The following is a 22,740-nucleotide window of genomic DNA, read 5'->3' as shown; positions in this document are numbered from 1 at the left end:
CCACCGTCACTGCTGCCAGTGCGGACTGAGCGCATTATTTAAATCGCCTCCGTGGTGCTGTGCGCTTGGATCGGCAACCACATTACGGACTGCCCTGTGGGAAAAGGACTTTGTGTACAGGACTTGACCACATGTGGTGTGCCTGGGGCTGCATTCAACGTGGGACTTCCACCCGTGTGAATATTGCCCCAGAGATCACCGCCGTGGGTCCGAGTCCAGGCGTTCCAAAACCGCTGCAGGAATCACCGCCGCCGGCCCGGGAGACTCGGGAAACCTGTGCGCCGCCCTGCTGACGTCAGAGCAGGGCCGGAAGGGTTGCCCCGCTCCTATCCTGACTCCACCGTGACGAGAAACCCAGCATCCTGGGAGACCCACGACGCCTCGAAGCCGGTGCCTGCCTCAGGTAATGGACAGCGTGCAAGTTGAGCTGCTGTGTGGGGAAAGCTGGTGGGAGCAGGGTGTAGGCTGCGGGGGCTGCCCTCTTTATGAGCAAGTGTCAGAGACTGCACCGGAGTAGCGGGCCTGACGGGGACTGCCTCAAAGTAAATAGCGGGCCTAACGGGGACTGCTTCTCTTCCTCATTGCGGGCTGGCCCATTGGAACTTGCTCGCCTCATCCTTAGGCCGCATTTACCCAGTTGCGGGCCGGGCCAGTGTCTGGAACCTGCTTTGCTCTAGGGAAGTCACAGAGAGCCGGCTGTGGGGAACTGCCTGCATTCTATTGCGGGTCAGCCAGACAGCTGTTCACGATCGGGGTATATGATCCAACAGCTCCAAGCATTACCGTATGCACCCTAGTGGGCGCCCAGACAGTTTTCAGCACTGTTTACCCTAAATCTTGTCCCACTGAAGGACTGTCTGTGCTAACATCAGGGACAGGCTTAGTTTACTGCAAAGGACTGAAGAATTGTTTTGTTGGCCCTAATGTTCGCCAACTAAAAGACAGTAACAGGCATCCCAGAAGAGATTTGACTGACAACCTTTGATTGCATAGGGTGAATTCTTATGATTTCTTTTTGATCTTGCATGATCTTTAGATAAAGATACTTTTATTTCTTATATCAAACCGGTGTGGTGTCCTTTTTTAGGTCTCGCCTGACCCAGCGCATGCGCTGGTCTGGCGAGACATTTTTTGAGGGCTCCAAAAAGTGCTACCAGGCCAGCCTAGAGCTACAGTGCATGTATGCGGGCGCGCGCGTCGCGCTTTACCGCGATTACTTTCACTTTCGCGGCCGCGTTGATGTTTGATTGCGATCGCAATCACTTTCGCGGCCACACGGCCGCTTTGATGTTCTCCGTGAGGCTTCAATAAATTGCAGCAGTTAAAACAAGCATTGGCATAGCCAATAGGTCTCGATTTTGGGACCTTATAAGTGTTTAGTTATGCAACTGTTGCATGGCTAAACACTTATAAGGTCCCAAAAGTGAGACCTATTGGCTATGCCATTGCTTGTTTTTACTGTGTTACTGTTGGTGTGTGTTGCACATATCCTTTACACATTGCCTCCTGCGTTTAGCCTACCTGCTTTGCGCCAAGCTACCCTGTCAGAAGCGGTGGTCCCTGCTTGGGCTAGGGTGCATACCCCTGCCAACTAGAGACCCCTGTTCTAACAGGGATCTACGGTTAAGTTAGAATCCAAAAACAGTGGTTCAAAGGCCACACCCAGTCGGTACTGGTTGTGGGAAAATGTCAGCAAGCTGAAACAGAATTCTGTGAAAAAGGGGGTTTATTAGTGAGGATGTATTGCGGTCCATCATAAGTATAAAGGCACTAATCTGTTAGGTCCAGTAAAAGGTTTCAGTAATTTAAACCTGAGCTCACTCTTTGGTAGCTCTGACAAAGAGCAGAGAGGCTTAACTTAGAGAAAATGTGAAAAGCACTTAGTAAAACCAAAACAGTTCAAAAGTCTAAAACAGATATAATAGGAATCACACTCCAATTTATAACACTAAAGAATATTTTATTGAGCAAAATGACAAAAATCAAATAAGGAGAACCAAAGATATGAATTTTTCAAGATTTAAGAGAAAAACAACACCAAAAAGTGAAAAGCATGAACGGTAATAAATGATCACAGTTGACTGAGAAATAGGAACAATGTCAGTCCTACAGCAATAGAGGCGGGTTAGATACAACAACCAGGTTAGACCTGGTCAGAGGCCTTACTATGGTATTTCTGGAAGTCAAAATCCTTCAGGGGGGCAAGGCAGAAGTCTGTATCCAAGGAGGGCTCCACAACGTCTGATGGGTGATGCACGAGGTCCTAGTGAAGCCTCAGCGCAATTTCATCTGTGCTCGATTAATCAGAGTAATTGCGGTAATTCGGTGTTTTTGTCATGGAATTACGGATAATAGTGCAATTACGTACACTCATAGTTGAGAGTAATTTTTGGTGAAAAAAATCCTACTGCATGAGCACTTATGGAAAGCATGAGCGACTGCTAGTGCTGCTGTTTATGTTCTATTTCATTTAGAGCCATTTTCTGAGGGCAAAAGGCGTCCTCACATCTATTTTGGAGGCGAGAGTGCATTTTGCACTAAGAAACTGGCATCAAGTTGGGGGAAAATCCTACTCCAATAGGTTGCTCACTATTCATATTCTGTTTGATTTTGTGCTATTTCTATGAAGCAAAATGCATCCTCACGTCCATTTTGGATGCGAGGGGGTGTTTGCATTAAGAAAATAGTGCTAAATGCAGAATTTCTTTTCTCACCTAATTTAGTGTAATCTCACAGAATTTATAGTGTGATACTGCTGTGTTAAAGTACATCTGTGACCCTGGTACTGCTTCTGCACGCCTTGATTAAAAGTGCATTGCATACTGATTATGCTACACAGAATTATATGAGTTACGCCTACTCCTAGAAGTGTTGGCGGGAAACATCAAAGTGGGAAAAATTTAAATTTTCCATCCTCTCACTGGTCAGATGCTCTTGGCACTGTCGCCCGATCACGTTACTTACCTTCTGACTTATTCTCTTTTACTTAGCTTGAAATTCTCCAGCAGGGCAAGGCTGTGGGCTCCACAAGGCCAGAAATCTTCTCTCAGAGGTCCTGCTGAAATGGATTTATTGCTGCACAAAAGTTCTGAGCAGGACAAACCTTTTTCTTCAGCCCAGCAAGTTTTGGCCTTGAGCTGATCTGATCTGCAGCATTGTCCTGGCCCCCAGAAGCCTTGAAGGCAAAATCCTTCTTTGCCCAGGATTTCGGAAGTGCTAAAAGTCCAGTTAGTGACAGCCAAGGGTCCCAGGATCTCAGGAACAGCACTTGGGAGTCAAGACTTCTGCAGAGGCCACCAGCAGGGTCAAATTCAGGTCCCGTTGCTACTGATTAGCTGTGCACTTAAGGAAAAGGCCTCTGGCAGCTTGTTATGTCCAATAGCCACAGAAGAGGTCAGTTAACTGACCCTTAGAGTTACTTCTCAGTCCTGGGTACAAGTGGGAGTAGGTATTACTCTTCGGGTCTTCTCACATGTCTCAGAAAGTAGGTACAGCCCTTCTACTGTTCTTCTACAGGTTCAGAGTGTTGTGAAGAAGGTGTCTTGGAGTGCCACATATTATGTCTGGCAGCAGCATCTGGTTGGGGGCAGCCCCGGACACCTCCCTAACCAATAAGGTAAATGTTACCAGTTGTAACCCTATCCACTTTTGCAGCAGTTCCTATGTGCCCTACTGCAAACAAACCCAAGATAGAGAAACCCTTCTCCCGTTGTGCAGAGACTGTGTGCCCACGAATAATTGAGGCCAGAGTAATGAACAGCCTCTTCTCTGTGCCCGCTCAAAACTGGTTTCTGGAGGAAGCCATCCCACCACTGGGTTTGAGTCAAGCGCTGAGCTGTTTGATCCCACGGAGACATGATGGAGAGTTGAGCTGCAGGTTCTCAGATCTGCCAGGACACCCAAGCTCTACCCGCAGACTCATGCAGATAGCGCTGGGGGGTCCTGGGGGAAAGGGGGAAAGGGAATGGGATGAGAGAGAGAGATGTTGATCAGCTGGCCTCACATTGTCTACATGATGTCCTCCATCTATAGCGTGCCGCACACTACAAGGAAAAATATGTGATTACTTCCTCTACACTATCCAACTTGCCCTTCATTCACTGAAATTCATCAGTAAGCTACCTGTGAGGTTCCCCTTTCCCAGGCTTGTGGCTCTCCCTCTCTCCAACAGATGTACGTTCATTACAATTAGTACAACCTATAAGAAAAATCCCTTTTAGAATCTGCTAACAACTAACCCCATGACATCTCCCTCTATGTGCTACACCTACCCACTTTAAATGGTGTTTACTTCTTGGTCCGTATCTGTTCGAGGGTGTTTTCAGAGTTTGAGTCCTTAACTCAAATAGGTTAGAAAACAATTGCACAATATAGCTTTAGTATTGTTACATGTCAGGGCATAATGGTAAGTGTCTTAGCGTAAGCACAGTTGTAAGTTTCATATCATGATATCATGAGCACAGAGGTGAGTATACACCACACAGAATCTTAGTGAAAACATGTTAGTCTCCTGTATAGTTTCCAAGTCCATTAGCAACAGTTTCCTTAAATACTATTAGCTACATGAATTGCTGAAAACATAACACAAGTTATAAGGTTACAGGCAAAGAAATACACTGTTACTCAATTCATTCTCCTAGTATTGTGAAATGGTACATTATTCACCCTTGCACTATCCCAAAAGTGCGTGCAATTAAATTTTTGTTTCTTTTCCAGGTTCAGGAACTTGCAGCTTAAACAAACATCTGGAAAGTTTTAAGCAAGTGTGCGGCTCAGCAAGTTACCACCCAGTGGCGGCTGGTGACATTTGAAAGTGGTAGGGCGTAAAATTTTTGTCATAATGCACCGCAGCGAGCAAGCGTAGCGAGTGAGCCGGAACAACCTACCGCGCACTGCAACGGGATATTAAGCGCTACGTGAGTGACACAATACGCTACCTTATCTCTTCCTATCCATCACTAACCCATCTCTCCTCTGCTTCCTTCCCTCCCGCGGTGTTGTCGCACCTCTTTGTCATTGTGCCTCTCTAGCCTCCCCCGACCCTCTCATCTCCCTCTCTCAACGCCCTTCTCCCACCCTTCACTCTTCTCATTCACCCCTTCTCACCCATCCATCGCTTTATGTCACTCCTGACTCACTTTTAACCTTTCCTCTCAATGTTCCATGGCGTTCTCCGTTTCAAGCTACTGTTTAGTTTCTTCCCTCTTTCTCTGCCCCTGTCCACCCTCCTCTTTGTCTTTCCCTTTTCCATTTGACCCCCCGTCTAGTTTTTATTCTCCTCTATCCATGTTGTCCCTTCCTGCTCACCCCTGTGTCACTTTTCCCCTCTCCAAATGTAACTCTTACCTCTGTGCCCGTCCCACACAAGCGGTTATTCGCCCACAGTCCACTGCGCCAGAGCCTCAGAGGTGCCATACCATGGTACCGGGCGCCATCAACTTACATATTACTTTCTCACAAACGCACGTCTTAAGCGCAGTAACCCCACGTGCTGCCTCCTCCTTAAGGCAAAGCGCACAAACCACCATAAAGCTACTACTCCCCCACACTACACGCAGAGACACTGCACTGGTCACTATTATATGGATATGGATTACAAATATGGATTATTATTATAAATCCCCGTCACCACAGAACTCAAGTGCGAAGGTCCACACGTGGGCAGCTCATCAAATCCGCGTTTCTTTCTATGTATTCTGGGACTGGTAGTGGCCCTGTACCTCTAATTAACTGGGACTACAAATCCCAGAATAAAAAGACTAAATTAAAACTGTGTGCGCGCCTAGAAATGTGAAACTTGTCAGCTCCGCAATCTTCCACCATGAAAGACACATGACCCTGACCCCCCTCCCGCTCCCCAACACCCCCCACCCCTGCCTTCCGTGGAGGACCTTTGCATCAGCCACCTTAACCCTCACACACTTTCTCCCTATACTCATCCTCACCTCGCCAGAGAAACTATTCAACGTCTCTTCAACAAAGACAGGAGCAGGCAGACAATAGGACGCTTGAAGAGGAGCAGGCACACAGGAGAAGTGTGAGGGATGCGAGACGTGCATAATTTACTGTGACACAGTCATTGCAAATTTACAATGAAACGCACACTTCACATACCAAATCTCGGTATGAATCTCAAATGCAATACCGATATAAACACTGGACGCACAGGCGATCAGCTGATCAAAATGCCAAACACGTTTGTCTCCCTATCGACTATCAAATGGTATATATTTGATCCTGGTGCAGTTAGTGAAAAGTAGTGCACAGCATACTATGAAAAGTCACGTGGCAAAAGTTAGCACATATCTAAATCAAAACAATCCAGGATGCCATACACACGCCAGATAACATTTCAACACAATAAAATGCCATTTACAATTAATTGGGCGATACTGTGGGATTTCACTGCTTTGAGTAGTTTTGGAAGTAGCAGTCCGAACATATTTCAGAATATTTAAAATACAGAGACAGTCAAATATTAAGTGAAGAATCCAAAAATTAATCCACGCCAATACTTACAATAACGGGCAAATGTGACGTTATTCACTCAAAAAAAGATATTGCTTCTGACTGAGCAGCACGCATATGATAAAATCACGCTTTTCATTTCAGTAAATTTATCACTGAAAACCTTAAATAATTTCTAGTATCACCACCATACGAGTGAATACATTAATGGTGGTACTTTTGCCACATCGTGTGAAGAGTAAATCAAAACTGCAGCATTAACCCCTCACTTTTTAACTCTCGCACCGCAGGCAAGCCCAGCAGCCTTTCACCGTGAAAGGCTGGTAAGAGGAGTGCTAGTAAGTGTGTGGGATCTCCGAGTGCTGAGAGGAGAGCAGGTGGTGAAGGGCAGCACTGAAGCAGATCTTGGAACAGATGGGGGGGGGGGGGGGGGCAGAGGGACCCAAGTCTGCAACGCATCCCCCTCCACCCAAGCCGTGGGGCTTTGCAGTGCATCCCCAGGGGGTTTGGATAAAGGAGCTCTTGCCTTTTCAGCAAACTCTGAGACTTGCACACTTGTGTGCACCGGCAGAAATCAAACGCCTCACCCCTCTGTGCAGACAGACAAGCCTCACAAAAACAGCCCCGGCACTCCAGCGATCAGCGCAAGGCTGGAGACATTTATAGAGGCACGACATCTTCTATTTTATTTTTCAGACACGCTTTTCGTGCACTTTTGTGTCCCACTTGTGCCCATGTTTTAAAAGCTTTGCTGAACATCTTTCACTGTCAGCTCACTTTCCATAAGAGCAGTAAGAAATGCAAACTTAGATGCTATCTGGTTTGGCTGTTTGAGACCCAAAAAGGAATTTTTCTGCGTTCTCCCAAATAGTGGCTTCGAAGGAACGTCGACCAAAACGTAGGCAGATAAGCCAAGAGGCATATCAGATAGCTGGCCAGACGGCTGGCCTGGAGACTGGAGCAGAGAGTCCGATTCAAGCTTCGAATCCTGACTCTAACCCTGACGGCCCCGGTGACCTTGGTCAAAGCACTTACACTCATCACCTTTGAACGTTCTAGAGGGCTCCGCCAACCTGCAGGTCACTGAAAAGTACTCCAGTAGCGCCACGTTATACAAGCCCCATAGACCACACAATGCTTCTTTTAATACATAAGCTGACCTCTGGGCCCACTCACACACCTGGACGTACTGTTGATCCGATATTTGTCATCTCTGTGAGTTAGACCTATACCGTCACTGGACAGTCCACTGTGTGTCACAATTCAAACTCTCCATCACATATTTGTGCCTGGTTAAACAGTGCTTTGAGAAGTTGGTTTGTCATCTTTGCCTGGAATCATTATGTATCAAACCATTGCTAAAAAGCACCTCTGTCTCTGGAAGATTTAAATACCTTCCAACCCACGTATCTACTGCCATACCTCAGGAAATTGGTTGAGAACCTCGTTTTAAGCTAACTGCAGGAAAATACAGAAATGGCTGGCATACTTAATACCAGCGGCGGCCGGCATCCTCGAGGGAGGGGGTGGGGGCCGCGGGTGGGGATTAAAACAATTAAAAATAAAACATACGTACCTGAGTGTGTTGGGTACCTCACCGCCTCGGCTCCTGGCCGGTCACGCTGTACTGGTGCAGCGGCGGTTGGGTCCACGTGTTCCTGCTGCAGGAACAGGAAGTAGCCAGCAGGCAGCTTCCTCCTCATCGCAAGTCAATCGCTGCGCAGGCGCAGGCGCAGCAGGAGAGCGCCCCAGCCGGGACATTTTCTCTGCATAGAGAAATAGTGTGTGTGGGCGGTCCTACGCGAGGGCAGGGGGGAGTGGCTTACCCACACTGTTGTGGGTACTGACTGTTTGGTCGGCTCAGGGCCGACGGCCAAACAGTCAGTATCTACAACAGTGGGTAAGCCACTCCCCCCCTGCCCTCGAGCACGCCCGCCCACCCTCTCGCCCCCAACCAAGCACAGAGGCACTTCTGCTTTCTCGCAATGCGAGAAGGCAGAAACATAAATGGTCGTTTTTACCATTTATGTTTCTGCCTTCTCGCACCGCGAGAAAGCAGTGGGGCAACGCCCCAACGCCCTAATGGGGGAGCCGCCACTGTTACCACCTAAACCCCTTCTGAATGATATGCTTCCCGTTCTTCTGTTTTGTTCAGATGCATGCAGCTGAAGGGATGACGCCGCTGCCAAAGGATTGCCACCACTGAGAGGGAGACTCCGGCTGAATACAGGTGAGAGTATCAAATAGAAAGTGGGGCTTCTGGAACTTGCGTGGCCTTAAATAGTGGCCGCACCCAGCGGCAGCTATCATGGCTGCCGTCTCCTTGAAGCCTCGCGCTAGGGCTTAGGCCTGTGTCCTGTCCATCCTGGTAGTTCACAAGTACGCATGCACCATATAAATCTATGCTGTGGGAACCACATTTGGGTAAGTATGTTTATCTTTGACACCATCATCTAGGGACATACATTGGTCCTTGGTACCCAGCCACAGTTCTTATGGCAGTGTAAATCTGTCAGTGCAACCAGTAGGGGTGCACAATGTTGGCCATGTAGTGGATGCTGCCCAGGGAGGCCCACAAGCCAGACAGTTTGGTGCCTGCCTGACTGGGAGGACAGAGCAAGGGGCTAGTTCAGGTGTTATTTGACATTTGCTTGGGACTGCGATGGCCCCGTTTGAGCAAATTAAGTTCCTGGGCACATCCCAACATGGTTTCCTACCAGGGAAGCAAAAACACCTCCCCACACCATAGGTCTTTGCCTCTGCTTTGGGACAGTTTTCAGACCTCATCGGGGCTTTTCAGCAGCTGGGTAACAGCTGGAGAATAATGTAAAGTAGCCTCTAGGTGCTTCAGATGGGGAAAGGTAACTTTCTAATAGATAGGTAGGTAGGTTAGTAGACAGACTTATGGATGGATGGGATAGATAAAAAGATAGATAGATAGATAGATAGATAGATAGATAGATAGATAGATAGATAGATAGATAGATAGATAGATAGATAGATAGATAGATAGATAGATAGATAGATAGATAGATAGATAGATAGATAGATAGATAGATAGATAGATAGATAGATAGATAGATAGATAGATAGATAGATAGACAGATAGACAGACAGACAGGCAGACAGACAGACAGACAGACAGACAGAGAGACAGACAGACAGACAGAGAGACAGACAGACAGACAAAGAGACAGACAGACAGACAGACAGACAGACAGACAGACAGACAGAGAGACATAGATAGATAGATAGATAGATAGATAGATAGATAGATAGATAGATAGATAGATAGATAGATAGATAGATAGATAGATAGATAGATAGATAGATAGATAGATAGATAGATAGATAGATACAAGCACAGTTGCTGGAAAAGACAGCAATCAAAGACTCCTATGACCTATAGTTAATGGCCCACCTGCTGAAAAAATAGATTATTGCAAATCTTTTCGGATGCATGGCTTCAAATACCCATCACTGCAATTTTAAATCATGTTCTTTTCCTTCTGCAAAGACACAACTTCTGCTTAAAGACCAGAATCAATCAATCAATAATAGGAGTGAGTGCTCCTTCCTGCCAACTCATTAAAGGTTTCGAGTATGCAGTGGTTACGGTTGAAATAGAGTAGACCTCGAAGCCATGAAAACAATCTGTGAAGCTGGCAAGACATACTGTAACCTAAAATATAAAATGTTTTTTCGTGCATTTACAAAATTTGTTTCTTTCCGAAGCTGGGTCTGGAGGTTTAGTGGACTAATGCATCCGCTGTAGGGGCCTGTGTTTCACCTCATAGCCAAAGGTCCAAATTCCAGTGGATCCACTCAGCCTTTTGAGATTGAAAAAATGAGTACCATTGAGTTGGGTAACAATAAACATCTGTTATTCAGCGCCAAGATGCCTATGGCTCAATGTGCACTTTACAAATACACGTTATGTTTCTGTTCTCCTTTTAATGTATCCATTCTGACTTGGTCTCCCCTGAGCATTTTTTGTCTCTTTCTAACAGTGGCTGTATCAAAACCTGGACAGGATACAAAGGAAGTGATTCACAAAGTTTCAGGACTGTTCTGCCATAGGGGCACTCAGATCAACCTATATTCTGCTCCTGGCTTTAATCCTACCTCTGCCAGGCTCTCCAGCTCTCCAAAGCATGGTGTGATACTGCTATGCTAGAGGGCATCTGTGACCCTGGTACTGTTTCCGCACGCCTTGATCCAAAATGCATGGCATACTGGTATATCAAGGGGCTGGCAAAGGGTAGCAAGGGCTTCACCGGGAGCAGAAGTTGCCAGCCATAGTGATCCCTAAATGATATCCCTATGATATTAGTAGCATGATGAGAATATGTCAGGAACCATAGGTTCCTCCAAAATATAGCCCCACGCCATCTAAAGCATAGATTTCCCTTCCTATATAAAGTAGTCACCTTTTAACTACGCCTACAATAGTGACATGTGTACGTGCCTCCTCTGAAGAATACCCCAGTTAGCAGTGGAGTATTATTCTGGGTCCTGCATATCATTCCTTAAGGGTGAAGCATTGAGTGAAAGTTGAACAAAGTAGTAAAGTACAGTGGAACCTCACAGGCCATTAGATATCTGTAAATTTGTGTAGCTAAAGTCTCAGGCAGATCTGCACACTTTTCGATGAATAGTTACAAGATTTAGGGGTGTGATATAATTTTATAGATTGAAATCAACAATACATTCATAGGCATTACTCAGAGTAAATATAAGAAATCTTTGAGACAATGCCTTAATGTCCTAACAATATTAGTTATATAAACTATATGAAAAAGCATTACCGAAAATGATATCTCAAATTTTCTTTAAATTCTGCTTGATACTGCAGTTCTTCTGACCTCTTTTATTTTTGTTTTATTGACTAATGAAAGATGAAGGCCTGATTTGAACCTGCTGCTCTTGGAAGATGTCAGCCGTGAGTATTTATCTCCCCAGTCCACTGCAGCATATTACCTGGGCGTTGATAAACTCCAGAGTGGGAGGAAGAGATTTTATTGCAAATACGGAGCTCAGTCTATTTGCCAAGAATATGATTTACTGTGTTTTTCCTCATGCAAATGTGCAAAATTAATTTTGTATATTTGTGCGCTCTGTGCCGAGCGGCAGAGGATCTGGCCTTGCGGTATTATCCTAAAATGTCATTCCCCAATCAGTTGAGGGTGCGGGCGCCAGCAGGGGCTGTCAGTGTTCCGCATCTCTAAGTGATTGGGGATTGAGTTGTCCACTTCTCGTCACTTGCTAATGGAGGCATCTCCCGGGGACATGCCACATTAACAAGTGACAATGAAGAAGCAAGACTCTCATTCCTGCTATTTCTGTCTTTCTGTTTCGCAGTGATGTATTTTAAAGGATCAGAGAACACGGGGAAGGGGGAGAGAAAGAAGCGAGAGGAGGAAAACAATAGATAGGGAGAAGAAGCAGAGGAAAAAGAAAGGGTGAGAGAGAGGAGCAGGGAGGGAGGCAAGGAAGAGAAGAATGGAAAAAAGTGGTAACTAATTTATATAAGATTATCTGGAAAATCTGAAACACAGAGAATTGTAGATGGGTAGGTGTCTCTAACTGATGTTTTCCAATAAAGGGTTTCATCTGGCACAGGCAATGAGAATTGGATCAAGCCCCCAACTCATAGTGGATGAGCGTCAATAGTCCGTCAGCCGCACAGGGCTGAGAGCCATTCCAGTTTGGCATGGGCTGGGCTACTGCCCCCATCCCATGTGGGGTTTCCCAGCATCCTCTGCTTGTCTGGGCGACTGGTAGCTGGGGGAGGACAACTAGTGGTCATAAGAATGGGAGGGAGGGGGCAGAGGATATAAAAGCACGAGTTGCCTCTAGGGGACCCTCTTTGACCCTCAAAAGCCTGGCAAGGAACGGATTGCTGAAATCCCACCCACCTACTTCCACGGTTGATTGGGGCTGGAAAATGCCAAAGAATGGTATTAAAATGCTACAGTTCCCTTGAGTTTATAAATCCAAACTCTCTTAGAAAGAGGTTCTTTGGGTATGGGGATGGTTAGAGGAGGAACTGACCTGATGATGGTCCTTGCCTTCTAGCCCTACCTCCAGTGTCCATGGGGTTTTCTGGGGCATGACCAAATCATCATGACGTGCCCCGGCATGAACAATGTGGCTCCCTGTTGTTTGTTTTTTAAAGACTGAATGTGTGATTTCTGTGAACACTGTGTTAATGTTTAATAATCTTTCTCTTTGTTTTGGGTAATCGATGTTTGCCAGGCCTTTGGTGCCTGCTAAAAAGGAGGTGTAAATAGGAAATGTATGTAAATTTATATTCAAGGCTGATATTTGTATTATGATGTCCATAAAGCAGGTATTAATGTAATATGTTATTGTGTTTTCCTGCTCTATAATATGTACTCCTGTAGTAAATTGTGCTACTTCGTCCCATTCCATTTGATGTCTGTGACTTATTTCTGTGGAGTATAACGAGTTGAGGGAAGCGAAGCCATTGTTCGAGTGAGGGCACTATACATGTGATGTCCCTTTGATCCATATTTCGGCAATCACCTCTTTCTCAATATTTAGTTATTCACAATGTTATGCATTATATGTCCTCCAGGAACCCTACTTAGGCTGGACCTATGCAGAAGAAAAGTGGTCATACGAGATTCAGGTCAGATAATTGCCACATTCCTTCCCAATGTCTTCCTTCCTGTAAAATGAACATTTTAAACATATCTGGTGTCCTGCCCTTGATGGCTTCTACTACATACCCTCAGAATTACCCTTCTGTTAAAAATGGGGTGTCTGGTTGGCAGAGATATGCACCTTGTCCAAGTAGGAACCACCACTCTAGTCTGGGTAAGCTAGATACGCATTAAAAGATAACCTGTGCTGACCCTCTGGTAGCTTGCACAAAGCAGTCAGGCTTATTTAAAGAGGCCATGTGTAAAGTATTTGTGCAACACACGCAGTAACAGAATGAAAACACCACTCAAATACTCCACACAGGGTTAGGAAAATAGATTATATTTTATGAGTACAAAAGAACAAAGATCCAATAAGTAGAACTGGAATTATGAATTTTTAAAGATTAAATCAAAATATAGAGGTTAGAGTTGTAAAGCGCCAACAAGAACATCTGGTCATGCTAGACCGGGATAGATCCAAAGTTCAGGCCGACTGTATGGATACAGGGACCAGCCTTGGCCCGCTGAAAACAGTACCTTTGGAGGATGAGACGCGAGGAGTAGTAAGATTAATCGCCATCGTCGATCCGAAGGATTCCTAGGCAAAGCTTTGTCATCAAGCCGCACACTCAGGGAAAGCTTCAGTGTCAAACAATACAGAAGATGGGCGATGCGTCATCATAGAGCCGTGCACTTGAGGATACTTCGTTGACGAGCAGCACTGAAGCTGGTGAGGTGTCGCCATTGAATGCACTGCTCGGTTCCGATCTGCGCAATAGTGGCGATGCTTTGAAGTCAAGAGTTGCAGCACAGAAAGCCTCACAGATGGCAGAGTCCAGGTGCTGTTGAAGGGTTGCAAGAAGTCTTTGATGTCCCTAATACTTCAGAACCAGGGGCAAGCCAGCAAGCCCTTGGAGTCACACTGGGTTCAAGCGAGATGGGTCCAGTCCTTTTCCTGAGCAGGGCAGAGGGTAGTAAGCAGCTGGCAACAGGCAGCACACGAAACTGAAATGCAGGTCTTCCAGAACAGCAGTTCAGCAGAGTGGCAGTCCTCATAGTAGCACAACAGTCTTTCTTCCAGACAGGGATCTTCACAGGTCCAGTAGTGTACTGTCTTGGTAGGGTTGTGACCCAGTACTTAATTACACAGTTGTGCCTTTGAAATAGGGTTGACTACAAAGAAGTGTATTTGAAGTGCATAGGTCTTTTCTTTCCAGCCCTGGCTCTAGACTATCAGTAAGGGGTAATCAGCCCTTTTTGGGGTAAACAGGACTCTGCCTATTCAGCTGTGTCAGCTCCCCTCGCCCTGTCTGCTCAGGAAGTGCCATCAGAATGCAGATGAGTACTCAGACACACCTAACCTGTGTTTCTGTCTGTCTAGAGGTAATGCGCAAAGTGTATCTGTCACCCACTCCAGTCATGCATTGCAGACAGGGTGCAGGCACACAGAGCAGTAAGAGCAGAGAAATGTCCAATTTCTAAAAGTGGAATTTCAAAAATAGTAATGTTAAATCCACATTTACCAGTAAAGAGAATTTATCATTACCATTCCAAAGGTATAAAATATGATGTAGCAATTCCTTTCTAATCAGGAATTACAGTTTAAAAGTGTATAAGGAATTCCCAATGTTAGCTTATGAGAGGAGTAGGCCTCACAGTAGTGAAAAACGAATTTGGGTGTTTGTCACTACCAGGACATGCAAAACGTAACAGTACATGTCCTACCTTTTACTTACACAGCACCTTGCCATATGGGTTAACTAGGGCATACCTTAGGAGTGACTTCTGTGTAATAAAAGTGGTGTTTAAGGCTTGACAAATAGTTTTAAATGCCAAGTCGAAGTGGCAGTAAACTGTACACACAGGCCCTACAATGGCAGGCCTGAGACAGGTTTGAAAGGCTACTTGTGCTGTTGCGGCCGGTGCAGGTAAGAACGGTGGATTGGGTCGGGGGTGGTGGAATTCAACAGATGACGGGATAGGTAATATTAAATTTAAAAAAATAAAACCACTTACTTTGCACTCTCTGCATCACCAAGTCAGCAATGCGTCGAGCACAAGGTAAGTGTTTAATTTTTTTTATATTACCTATCCCATCGTCTGTCGTCTTCCACCACCCCCCACCCCGCCTGCCCCTACCCAACGCTCTTACCTGTGCCGGCCACCACTGTACTTATGTGGGTGGCACAAACAGTGCTGTAAGCCCACTAGTAACATTCAGGTTACAGGCCCTGGCTATATAGTATACCACCTAACAAGGGACTTATAAGTAAACTAAATATGCCAATTGTGTATACACCAATATTACCATGTTTAGGAGGGAAGCACATGAACTTTAGCAGTGGTAAAGCGCTCAGAGTCCTAAGGACAACAAAAAGAATAGGCAAAGCCAGAAGGTAAGCAGGCAAGAAGTTTGGGGGAAGACTACCCTAAGGATGACAGGTGTGACACCTCCTCATATACTTAAATATTATCTAACATCCTTCTACCCCCGCCAATGCCCCTCTGGCTCTCACTTCCTCCCAATACCGAAATGTTCTCCTTGTCCAATCACAGAGCTCAAATCAGGCACCTTGTATATTTAAGTAATATGCTAGGAAATCTGCTATTCTCTCCAACCTCTGCCTGCCCTTTCCTCTCCATCCACAAATGTGCAGCTCCCACTCTCTAATAGAGTGTGCAGACCAGTGGCTCTGTTGGGGAGTGCCACTTCTGAGAGCAACAGGGGTCTACTGTTTCTCACTGGCTTTTACAGACCAAAGGGTGGGAGGGGAATGGTCAGGAGGTAATGCCAGAACACCACCCACAATTCCACTGCATCCTTCCAGTCTGTGGCGCTCCCCATGAGGGAGGGGAAGTGGGTGGCAGAGGAACATCAGCCACCTTCCACCGCTTCCCTCCAGCCTATGACAATCCTAAGGAATGCGATTGATGAATATCTGCCATACTTCAATGGAATTTGAGTCTGTGGATTCAGGCGCCTGAGGTGGGGGTGTGACAGAGAGGGTCAATATTCCTCATGGACTCTGAATTCTGCAACATATTTGTTTATAGATTTTAAAGCAAACCTGCCCCGTTTATTAATGGCAAGGTAGCTAATCTGACTAATTCCACTAGTTCTGCAATATTATCTCTTTCCACACAGGGCTTATTTTTAAACTTGAAGCCCTCCTCCTACTATGAAGAGCCTGCTACCATTTGATGCTCTGGGCCGTGCAGGGATTTCTGATATGCATGTGTTAGAAATGGGGGTCTATAGTTGACAGAGGTACGTACCTTTGCCCAAATAGGGACCCTTGCTTCTAGTCAGGGTAAGGGGGATACAAACTTAGATAACCCCTGCTCACCCCCTTGATAGCTTGGCACGAGCAGGCAGGCTTATCCCAAAGGCAATGTGTAAAGTATTAATGCCAACACTCACAGTAACACAGTTATAACACCACACCAGTTTAGAAAAATAAAGTATCTTTATCTAAACTACACAAGACCAAAACTACTAAAAGCAAACATACAGAGTTTAAAAATATGACTTCAAAAAGAGTTCAAGAACTTGTACCATAGAAATCTATGGATGCGTGACTTTTAATCAAAGTACCTGTAGATGCGACAAAAGTTCCCAAGCCACATAGCTGCAGCATCGAAAAACAAAGAGATGCGTCACTCCTGAGACCCTGGGGAGGTGATACGACAGCCCCGCTGCACGCAGCGGACGGGTTGTGTCGAGTCCGGTCTGTAAGGGAAGCGATGCGTCGAGTCTTTGTGCCGGTTCAGCTTCGCAGGTGATGCGTCAGGAAAGTGTCTCCCACAGGTACGATGGCTGGATCTTCGGGATGCGACGGCGATCGATGCGGCAGCGTTGCCCGGCATCGGTACTTTTCAGCCGCCATCTCTCGATGCGTCGGTTCTTGCAGCAGCGACAGGCGCTGCGCTGATCTTCGCAGTGGGATGGCGATGCAATGGAAATCTTCTCGCGCCGTCGAGATGTGCCGGTGAAACGTGCCGCAAGAAGAGCGATGCATCGAGTTTTGCAATTCTTTTCACGCTTCTTCTTCTTCCAGCTCCCAAACAGCAGCAACAACCTCCAGAGGCCCCGCAACTGGGTCAGGCACTCTAGGCAGGACAGAACTCGCACAGCAGAGTTCAGGGCAGCTGGGGGGTCAAAGTCGCTTTGTTCCTGGGACTTCAAAACAGGAGGCCCGCTCTCCTTAGGCCTTTGGAGATTTCTTTCAAGCAGGGGACATGGCACACAGCAAAGTCCTTCTCCGTTCCTTGGCAGAATAGCACCTGCAGGTTAGCCCCAGAACACACAGCAATGGCAGTCCTTCTCTTCAGTTTCTCCAGCTCTTCTCCTCGGCAAAGGTTCCTTCTTGATTCCAGGAATGATCGAAAGTTCAGGGGTTTTAGGTCTCTTAACTATACCCCAAAATGTCTTTGATCCCATTGTGCAGTTGGCTCTGAGCCCAGTCCAAACCAGTTCTGGGTGCACTCTGCCAGTGCACAACTTCTTCCTTTGTTATTGTGGGCCAGGGTCATAAGACACACCACAGGGGGTGGAGCCAGCATTGTGGAAGGCAGGCACAGCCCTATTCAGGTCCAGGTTCTACTCCCTCCACCACTCCAAATGCAGATCTGCCTATTCACCCCAGTGCTGACTCACCTAGACTCCTGGAGCCACACCAGCCCCTGTTACTCTCAATCCAGACAGCCAATCCACAAACAGGCAGAGGCACACAGAAAGGTTGAACAAGAAAATAGCCACTTTCTAAAAGTGCTATTTTCAAACACAGAATGTAAAAACCATTCTTCCTAAAAGATGTGTTATTAAATTCTGAGTTCACGGATACCATACTCTAATTTGTTATCTTACTCCTATGGGAAGATATGCTTGTAAAACTGTTACACAGCATTCCCCATTCTGCCCTATGGGCGAGATAGTCCTTCAATAGTGAAAAACGAAATTGGCAGTATTTCACTATCAGGACATGTTACACACATCCATACATGTCCTACCTTTCACATACACTGCACCCTGCCCAGGGGGGTACCTTGGGCCTACCGTAGGGGTGTCCTATGTGTAAGAAAAGGGAAGAGTAAGGCCTGGAAAGTCGGTACACTGGCCAGGTCAAAATTGCAGTTGACAAACTGCGCACAGGCACAGCGGTGGCAGGCCTGAGACCTCTTTTAGGGCTACTCATGTGGGTGGCACAATCAGTAGCATTTGAGTTACCAGCCCTGGCACAGTCGGTGCACTTTAATAGGAAACTACTGGTAAGACAAATATGCCAATCATGGATAACCAATCACAATAACACTTTACCCAGGGAGCACTTGCACTTTGACACCGATCAGCAGTGGCAAAGTGCCAAAGCATCTAAACCATCAAAAACGAAATCCAGCATAGCATCAAAGACACAGGAGGTAGAGGCAAAAAGTTAGGGAAGACTACGCCAAGGATGCCAGATATAACAGAGTGTTTGAAATCACAGAGGAGATAAAGAAGACATGAAAAACAGCCATTGTGTTATATCCCACGGCTTTGATGCCACACTCAAATGATTAAGGCTGCAGCGTGCTTTCTCTATCCCATGCTACCCTGGTCTCATCATCCTATAATATGATGCTTACTCATCTGCTGCAAATCACATGATCAATGAGGAGCTTTAACAACAGCATCCATTGTCAAAATTGTTCTTGTGAAATTATCATACGCTAATCCAATAGTCGATCATATGGGTACAACAAGACAGTTTGATTCTTCATCTGTACACACTTCTCCGAAACACCTTTTATGTTCATTACATCCCATTTGATAAGTGACATTTTCAGCACCATGCTCAAATCTAGGCATCACAAGTAACATTTGTATTTACTTGTATTTATTTACTTGTTTTAGTTTGTGTGATTTACTGAGTGTGTTATCACTTAGTGGACAATGTAGAAAGTGGTTTAGTAGCTGTAAATGTTAGAGATGTTGGTAGGAGATCACGTGTTGCTTTCCCTGGTCCTCTCTGTGTGTAGATATATGTCCAAGCAGTTCAATATTATGTTCAGAATTTGGTATGATATGAATAAGAAGAAAACACGGAAAGGGAAATGAGGGATAGTCACACGTAAGCTACAAGGAATAAAAGCAAACAAAGGGGCATGAAATAGTACAAAGTAGGACATTAAAAAACGATAACAAAATATGTATTTAACATATCAACTACTGAAGTTCCTGTAACCATATTGTAAACAGGTTCTCACTAATAAGAGTCACAGGATTCCAGGTTTCTTTTATAGGAAGAGTATCATCTCCTTGTTCATACCTTTGCACTAGACATTATAAAAGTCAAACAGTTCTTCTGAATAGTGTTAATAAAAGTGAAGTGTCAGGAGACTACTGCTGTAAAAATTGAACACTTCTCTTGACATGAAAGATTACCACTTTAAAAAATGATCTTCGATCAAGAGAGATCTCCCCCTGGTGGAGGAAAAAGACCTGTTGACGATGCTACAAACTACTGGTATGTCAGTGGCAAAATATATGCCATTGACCGAAAATAGTTGTTGAGGGTCCCACAGATTTTTTCAAAAGGAATTTCTCTATATTATTTGATCCCACACTTCTTTGATTTTTGTTGGCATTATCCAAAGGGCCTGACAGAAGGAGTCTTTCCAGCAGCAAACGTATACCTGTCAACGTCTTGAAATAAAATTGTGTTTCTTGTAAAGTCTTTCACAGGGTAATCTCATAAAGGAGAACAGAAAATTGTCCACACCTATAGCGTGTTGAATTACGGCAAGGCCGCAAACATTGATTGTGGCATTCCATCTATTAAGTCTTTTAAGATTTCATAGTGATTGTAAGAAAGTGCCGTCTTTTTGCATGGTTGCCCCCACTGTTTGCTAAACAGCTGCTGTACTTTGGCTGAGTGTGCCCTGGGTTCCTGCCAACCAGGTAGCCAGGGCCTATGTTCTTTCCCTAAACTGCATTGAAAGCAAAACCCAATTGCCACTCTTTGGCCACAGCTCAGTCCCTTGTAAACAGTACCACAGGTACTAAGGGCACTGTGGCCAGGTAAGGTCCCTATGGGCTGCAGCACTTATTGTGCCACCCTTAGAGGCCCTGCACCTTTGCACATACACACTGCCTTTGCAGGCTGTGTGTTTTGGTGCAGAACAAAGTGAAGAGTCAACATGGCACACATCCCTCTGTGCCATGCTGACAATTCATTGCCCTGGCATAGGTCAGCCACCCCTCTAGCTGGGTGCAATAAACTTGCGGTGAGGGTGCACGTGCATGAGCCCTGTACCTCTACAGTGTCTAAGCCAATTCTTAGACATTGTAAGTGCAGTAATACCATTAAGAGTATATGGTGCTGGGAGTTTGTCATTACGAACTCCGCAGTGCCATATTGGCTTTACTGAAAACTGGAAAGTTTGGTATCAAACCTCTCAGCACATTAAATCCACACTGATGCCAGTGTAGGATTTAATGAAAAATGCATACAGAGGGCATCTTAGATATGCCCCTTGAAAAATGACCTAACACTAGTGTCCAGGCTGAGTGGCTTCTCACCAGCTGCTACCATCAGACATGTTTCTGGACCCCTGGGTCAAGAGCCTGCTGCTCTTGGGGGTCTAACACAATGTACATCCTGGGACGATGTGCCAAGCCTCCTCCCCCAGGATGGGCAGGGTCCATGAAAGGGGAAGCCTCAAAGGCTTGCCGCCTTTGTGAGTTTCCCCAGGTCTTTGTAGCTTCTAGCAACTGACCCCCACTTTGGGTGGGAGAATCAGCAGGAAAACCAAGTGAGGAAGGGAGGTGTGCCCACCTTTGAAAAACCCACCCCTCAGGTGGGGGAGGGTAGGTGAAGCACAAGTCTCAGTCCCGCCATCCTCCAGATGAGGGGACCCAGCGCATATTTCCCCCTCCCACTGGAGGGTGACATAATAGGGGGTGTACCCACCCCAAGGAAGGGACCCATTGGTCCCAATATTAACCTACCTGTAAAACCCCTAAATCTAGTATTTAGGGGCAAACCTGAACCTTGCCTCCTCAGACAAGAACTGACCAAAGAGCCGTGCTGAAACTCAGAAGAGGCGGACGCCTACCGACTTGGCCCCAGCCCTACTGGCCTGTCCCCACCTCAAACCTGCTCCAGCAGAATCTCGGTGTGTTCTGCAGCTAGCAACCTCAAGAACCCTGAGGACCTGCCCTGCCTTCCACAAGAAAGACTTTGTCTCCAGTGAACACCGGATTTGCTCACCCACAGACTCTAGCTGCGGCCAAATCCACGAGTCTGCCCCCGACGCCTACGGCCCAAGTTTGAGTGGGCCAACACCACGAGGAGGTCTCCCTGGCGATTCTGACCTGAGATCTGGTGATCTCTGACCTGCCTCGAATCTCCAAGCGAAGTCTGCAGCCTCTTTCTGGAGGATCCTCCGACTGGAGCTGGTAAGGAAAATCTGACACCCAAAGACACCCCTGCACCCGACGTCCCACGGCCTTGGGTGGCCCAACCGACAATGTCCCAGCATCCCCAGGCATCCAAACTTACGTCTCCAAATGGTGGTCACCTCCAGAAGATCTTCTTCTCCAAGCCTGCAGTATTTGTTGCAATCGGAGAATCCCCACTGAAAACCGTACGGCACCCAACCTCAAAACAGTACCCTAAACCCAGCCACCCCTGCGGGTGCACCATGGGTGCTGGCTCGGATCCCCCTTTGCCCTGAGCCTAACACCAGGAGCTTTACTCCCACAACCTTGTGGCCTGCTCGTGAGCAGCCACCAACCAGAGGCCCCCTCCCCTATTGGATAATATTGGGCCTTAGCACTCTGCACCCGGCCGCTCTCATGCAGCTGAAGGTGCTTTGAGAGTGCATCCTTGACCCTGGGGGAACCCTGGTTCTTACCCCAGAATACCAACTCTCACAAACTGGTACTTACCTTTAAACCGATAACTCCATTTCCTTCTATAGGATTGCATTAACTGCTTTTTCCTAAAAATTGCTCTAAGTGTGGAGTTGGTTTGGTATGAAACATTGAAAAACTGCAAATACCTAAAAACTGCTTTATTTACCTTTTCTCTAGGAAATGTCCCAGTGTGATATCTAGGCATATCACATTGAATAGAAAAAGTAATCTGTAAAGTAATCAAAAGAAATCTAACAGTAATGTCCACTGTATTGAAAGCATTTACAAACCTGTACCAAAGTCATTTTCATTCAGCTTGCATGTATTGTTCAACCTGCCTTGAAAAGTACCATTTACACTTACCTGTGCCAGGCTTGCTTGGTTCTAGAAAATAAATATAACTAAATAATATTTTTATACAAATCAAATTGGTCTGAGTTCAGTCTTTGAGTGTGTGACATCATTTGCTGATTTTGTGCGTACAACAAATGCTTAACACTACACTCTGATAAAGCCTTACTGCTCACCCACACTTCCATAAATAGAGAGTAAAGTGCTATATACTTTTACCTCTGCCTACCTTTGGGGTTCCACTGGAGTCTGCGCACACTATACCTCATTTTGTTATAGTATATACTGAGCCGTGGGATATACAACTTTGCATTTGTTGGACACGACAGAACTATTACATTTTCTTTAGAA

This window comes from Triturus cristatus, chromosome 8 (genome assembly GCF_964204655.1).
Source record: "Triturus cristatus chromosome 8, aTriCri1.1, whole genome shotgun sequence".
NCBI classification, from domain to species: domain Eukaryota; kingdom Metazoa; phylum Chordata; class Amphibia; order Caudata; family Salamandridae; genus Triturus; species Triturus cristatus.
Note: the sequence above shows the minus strand (reverse complement) of the source record.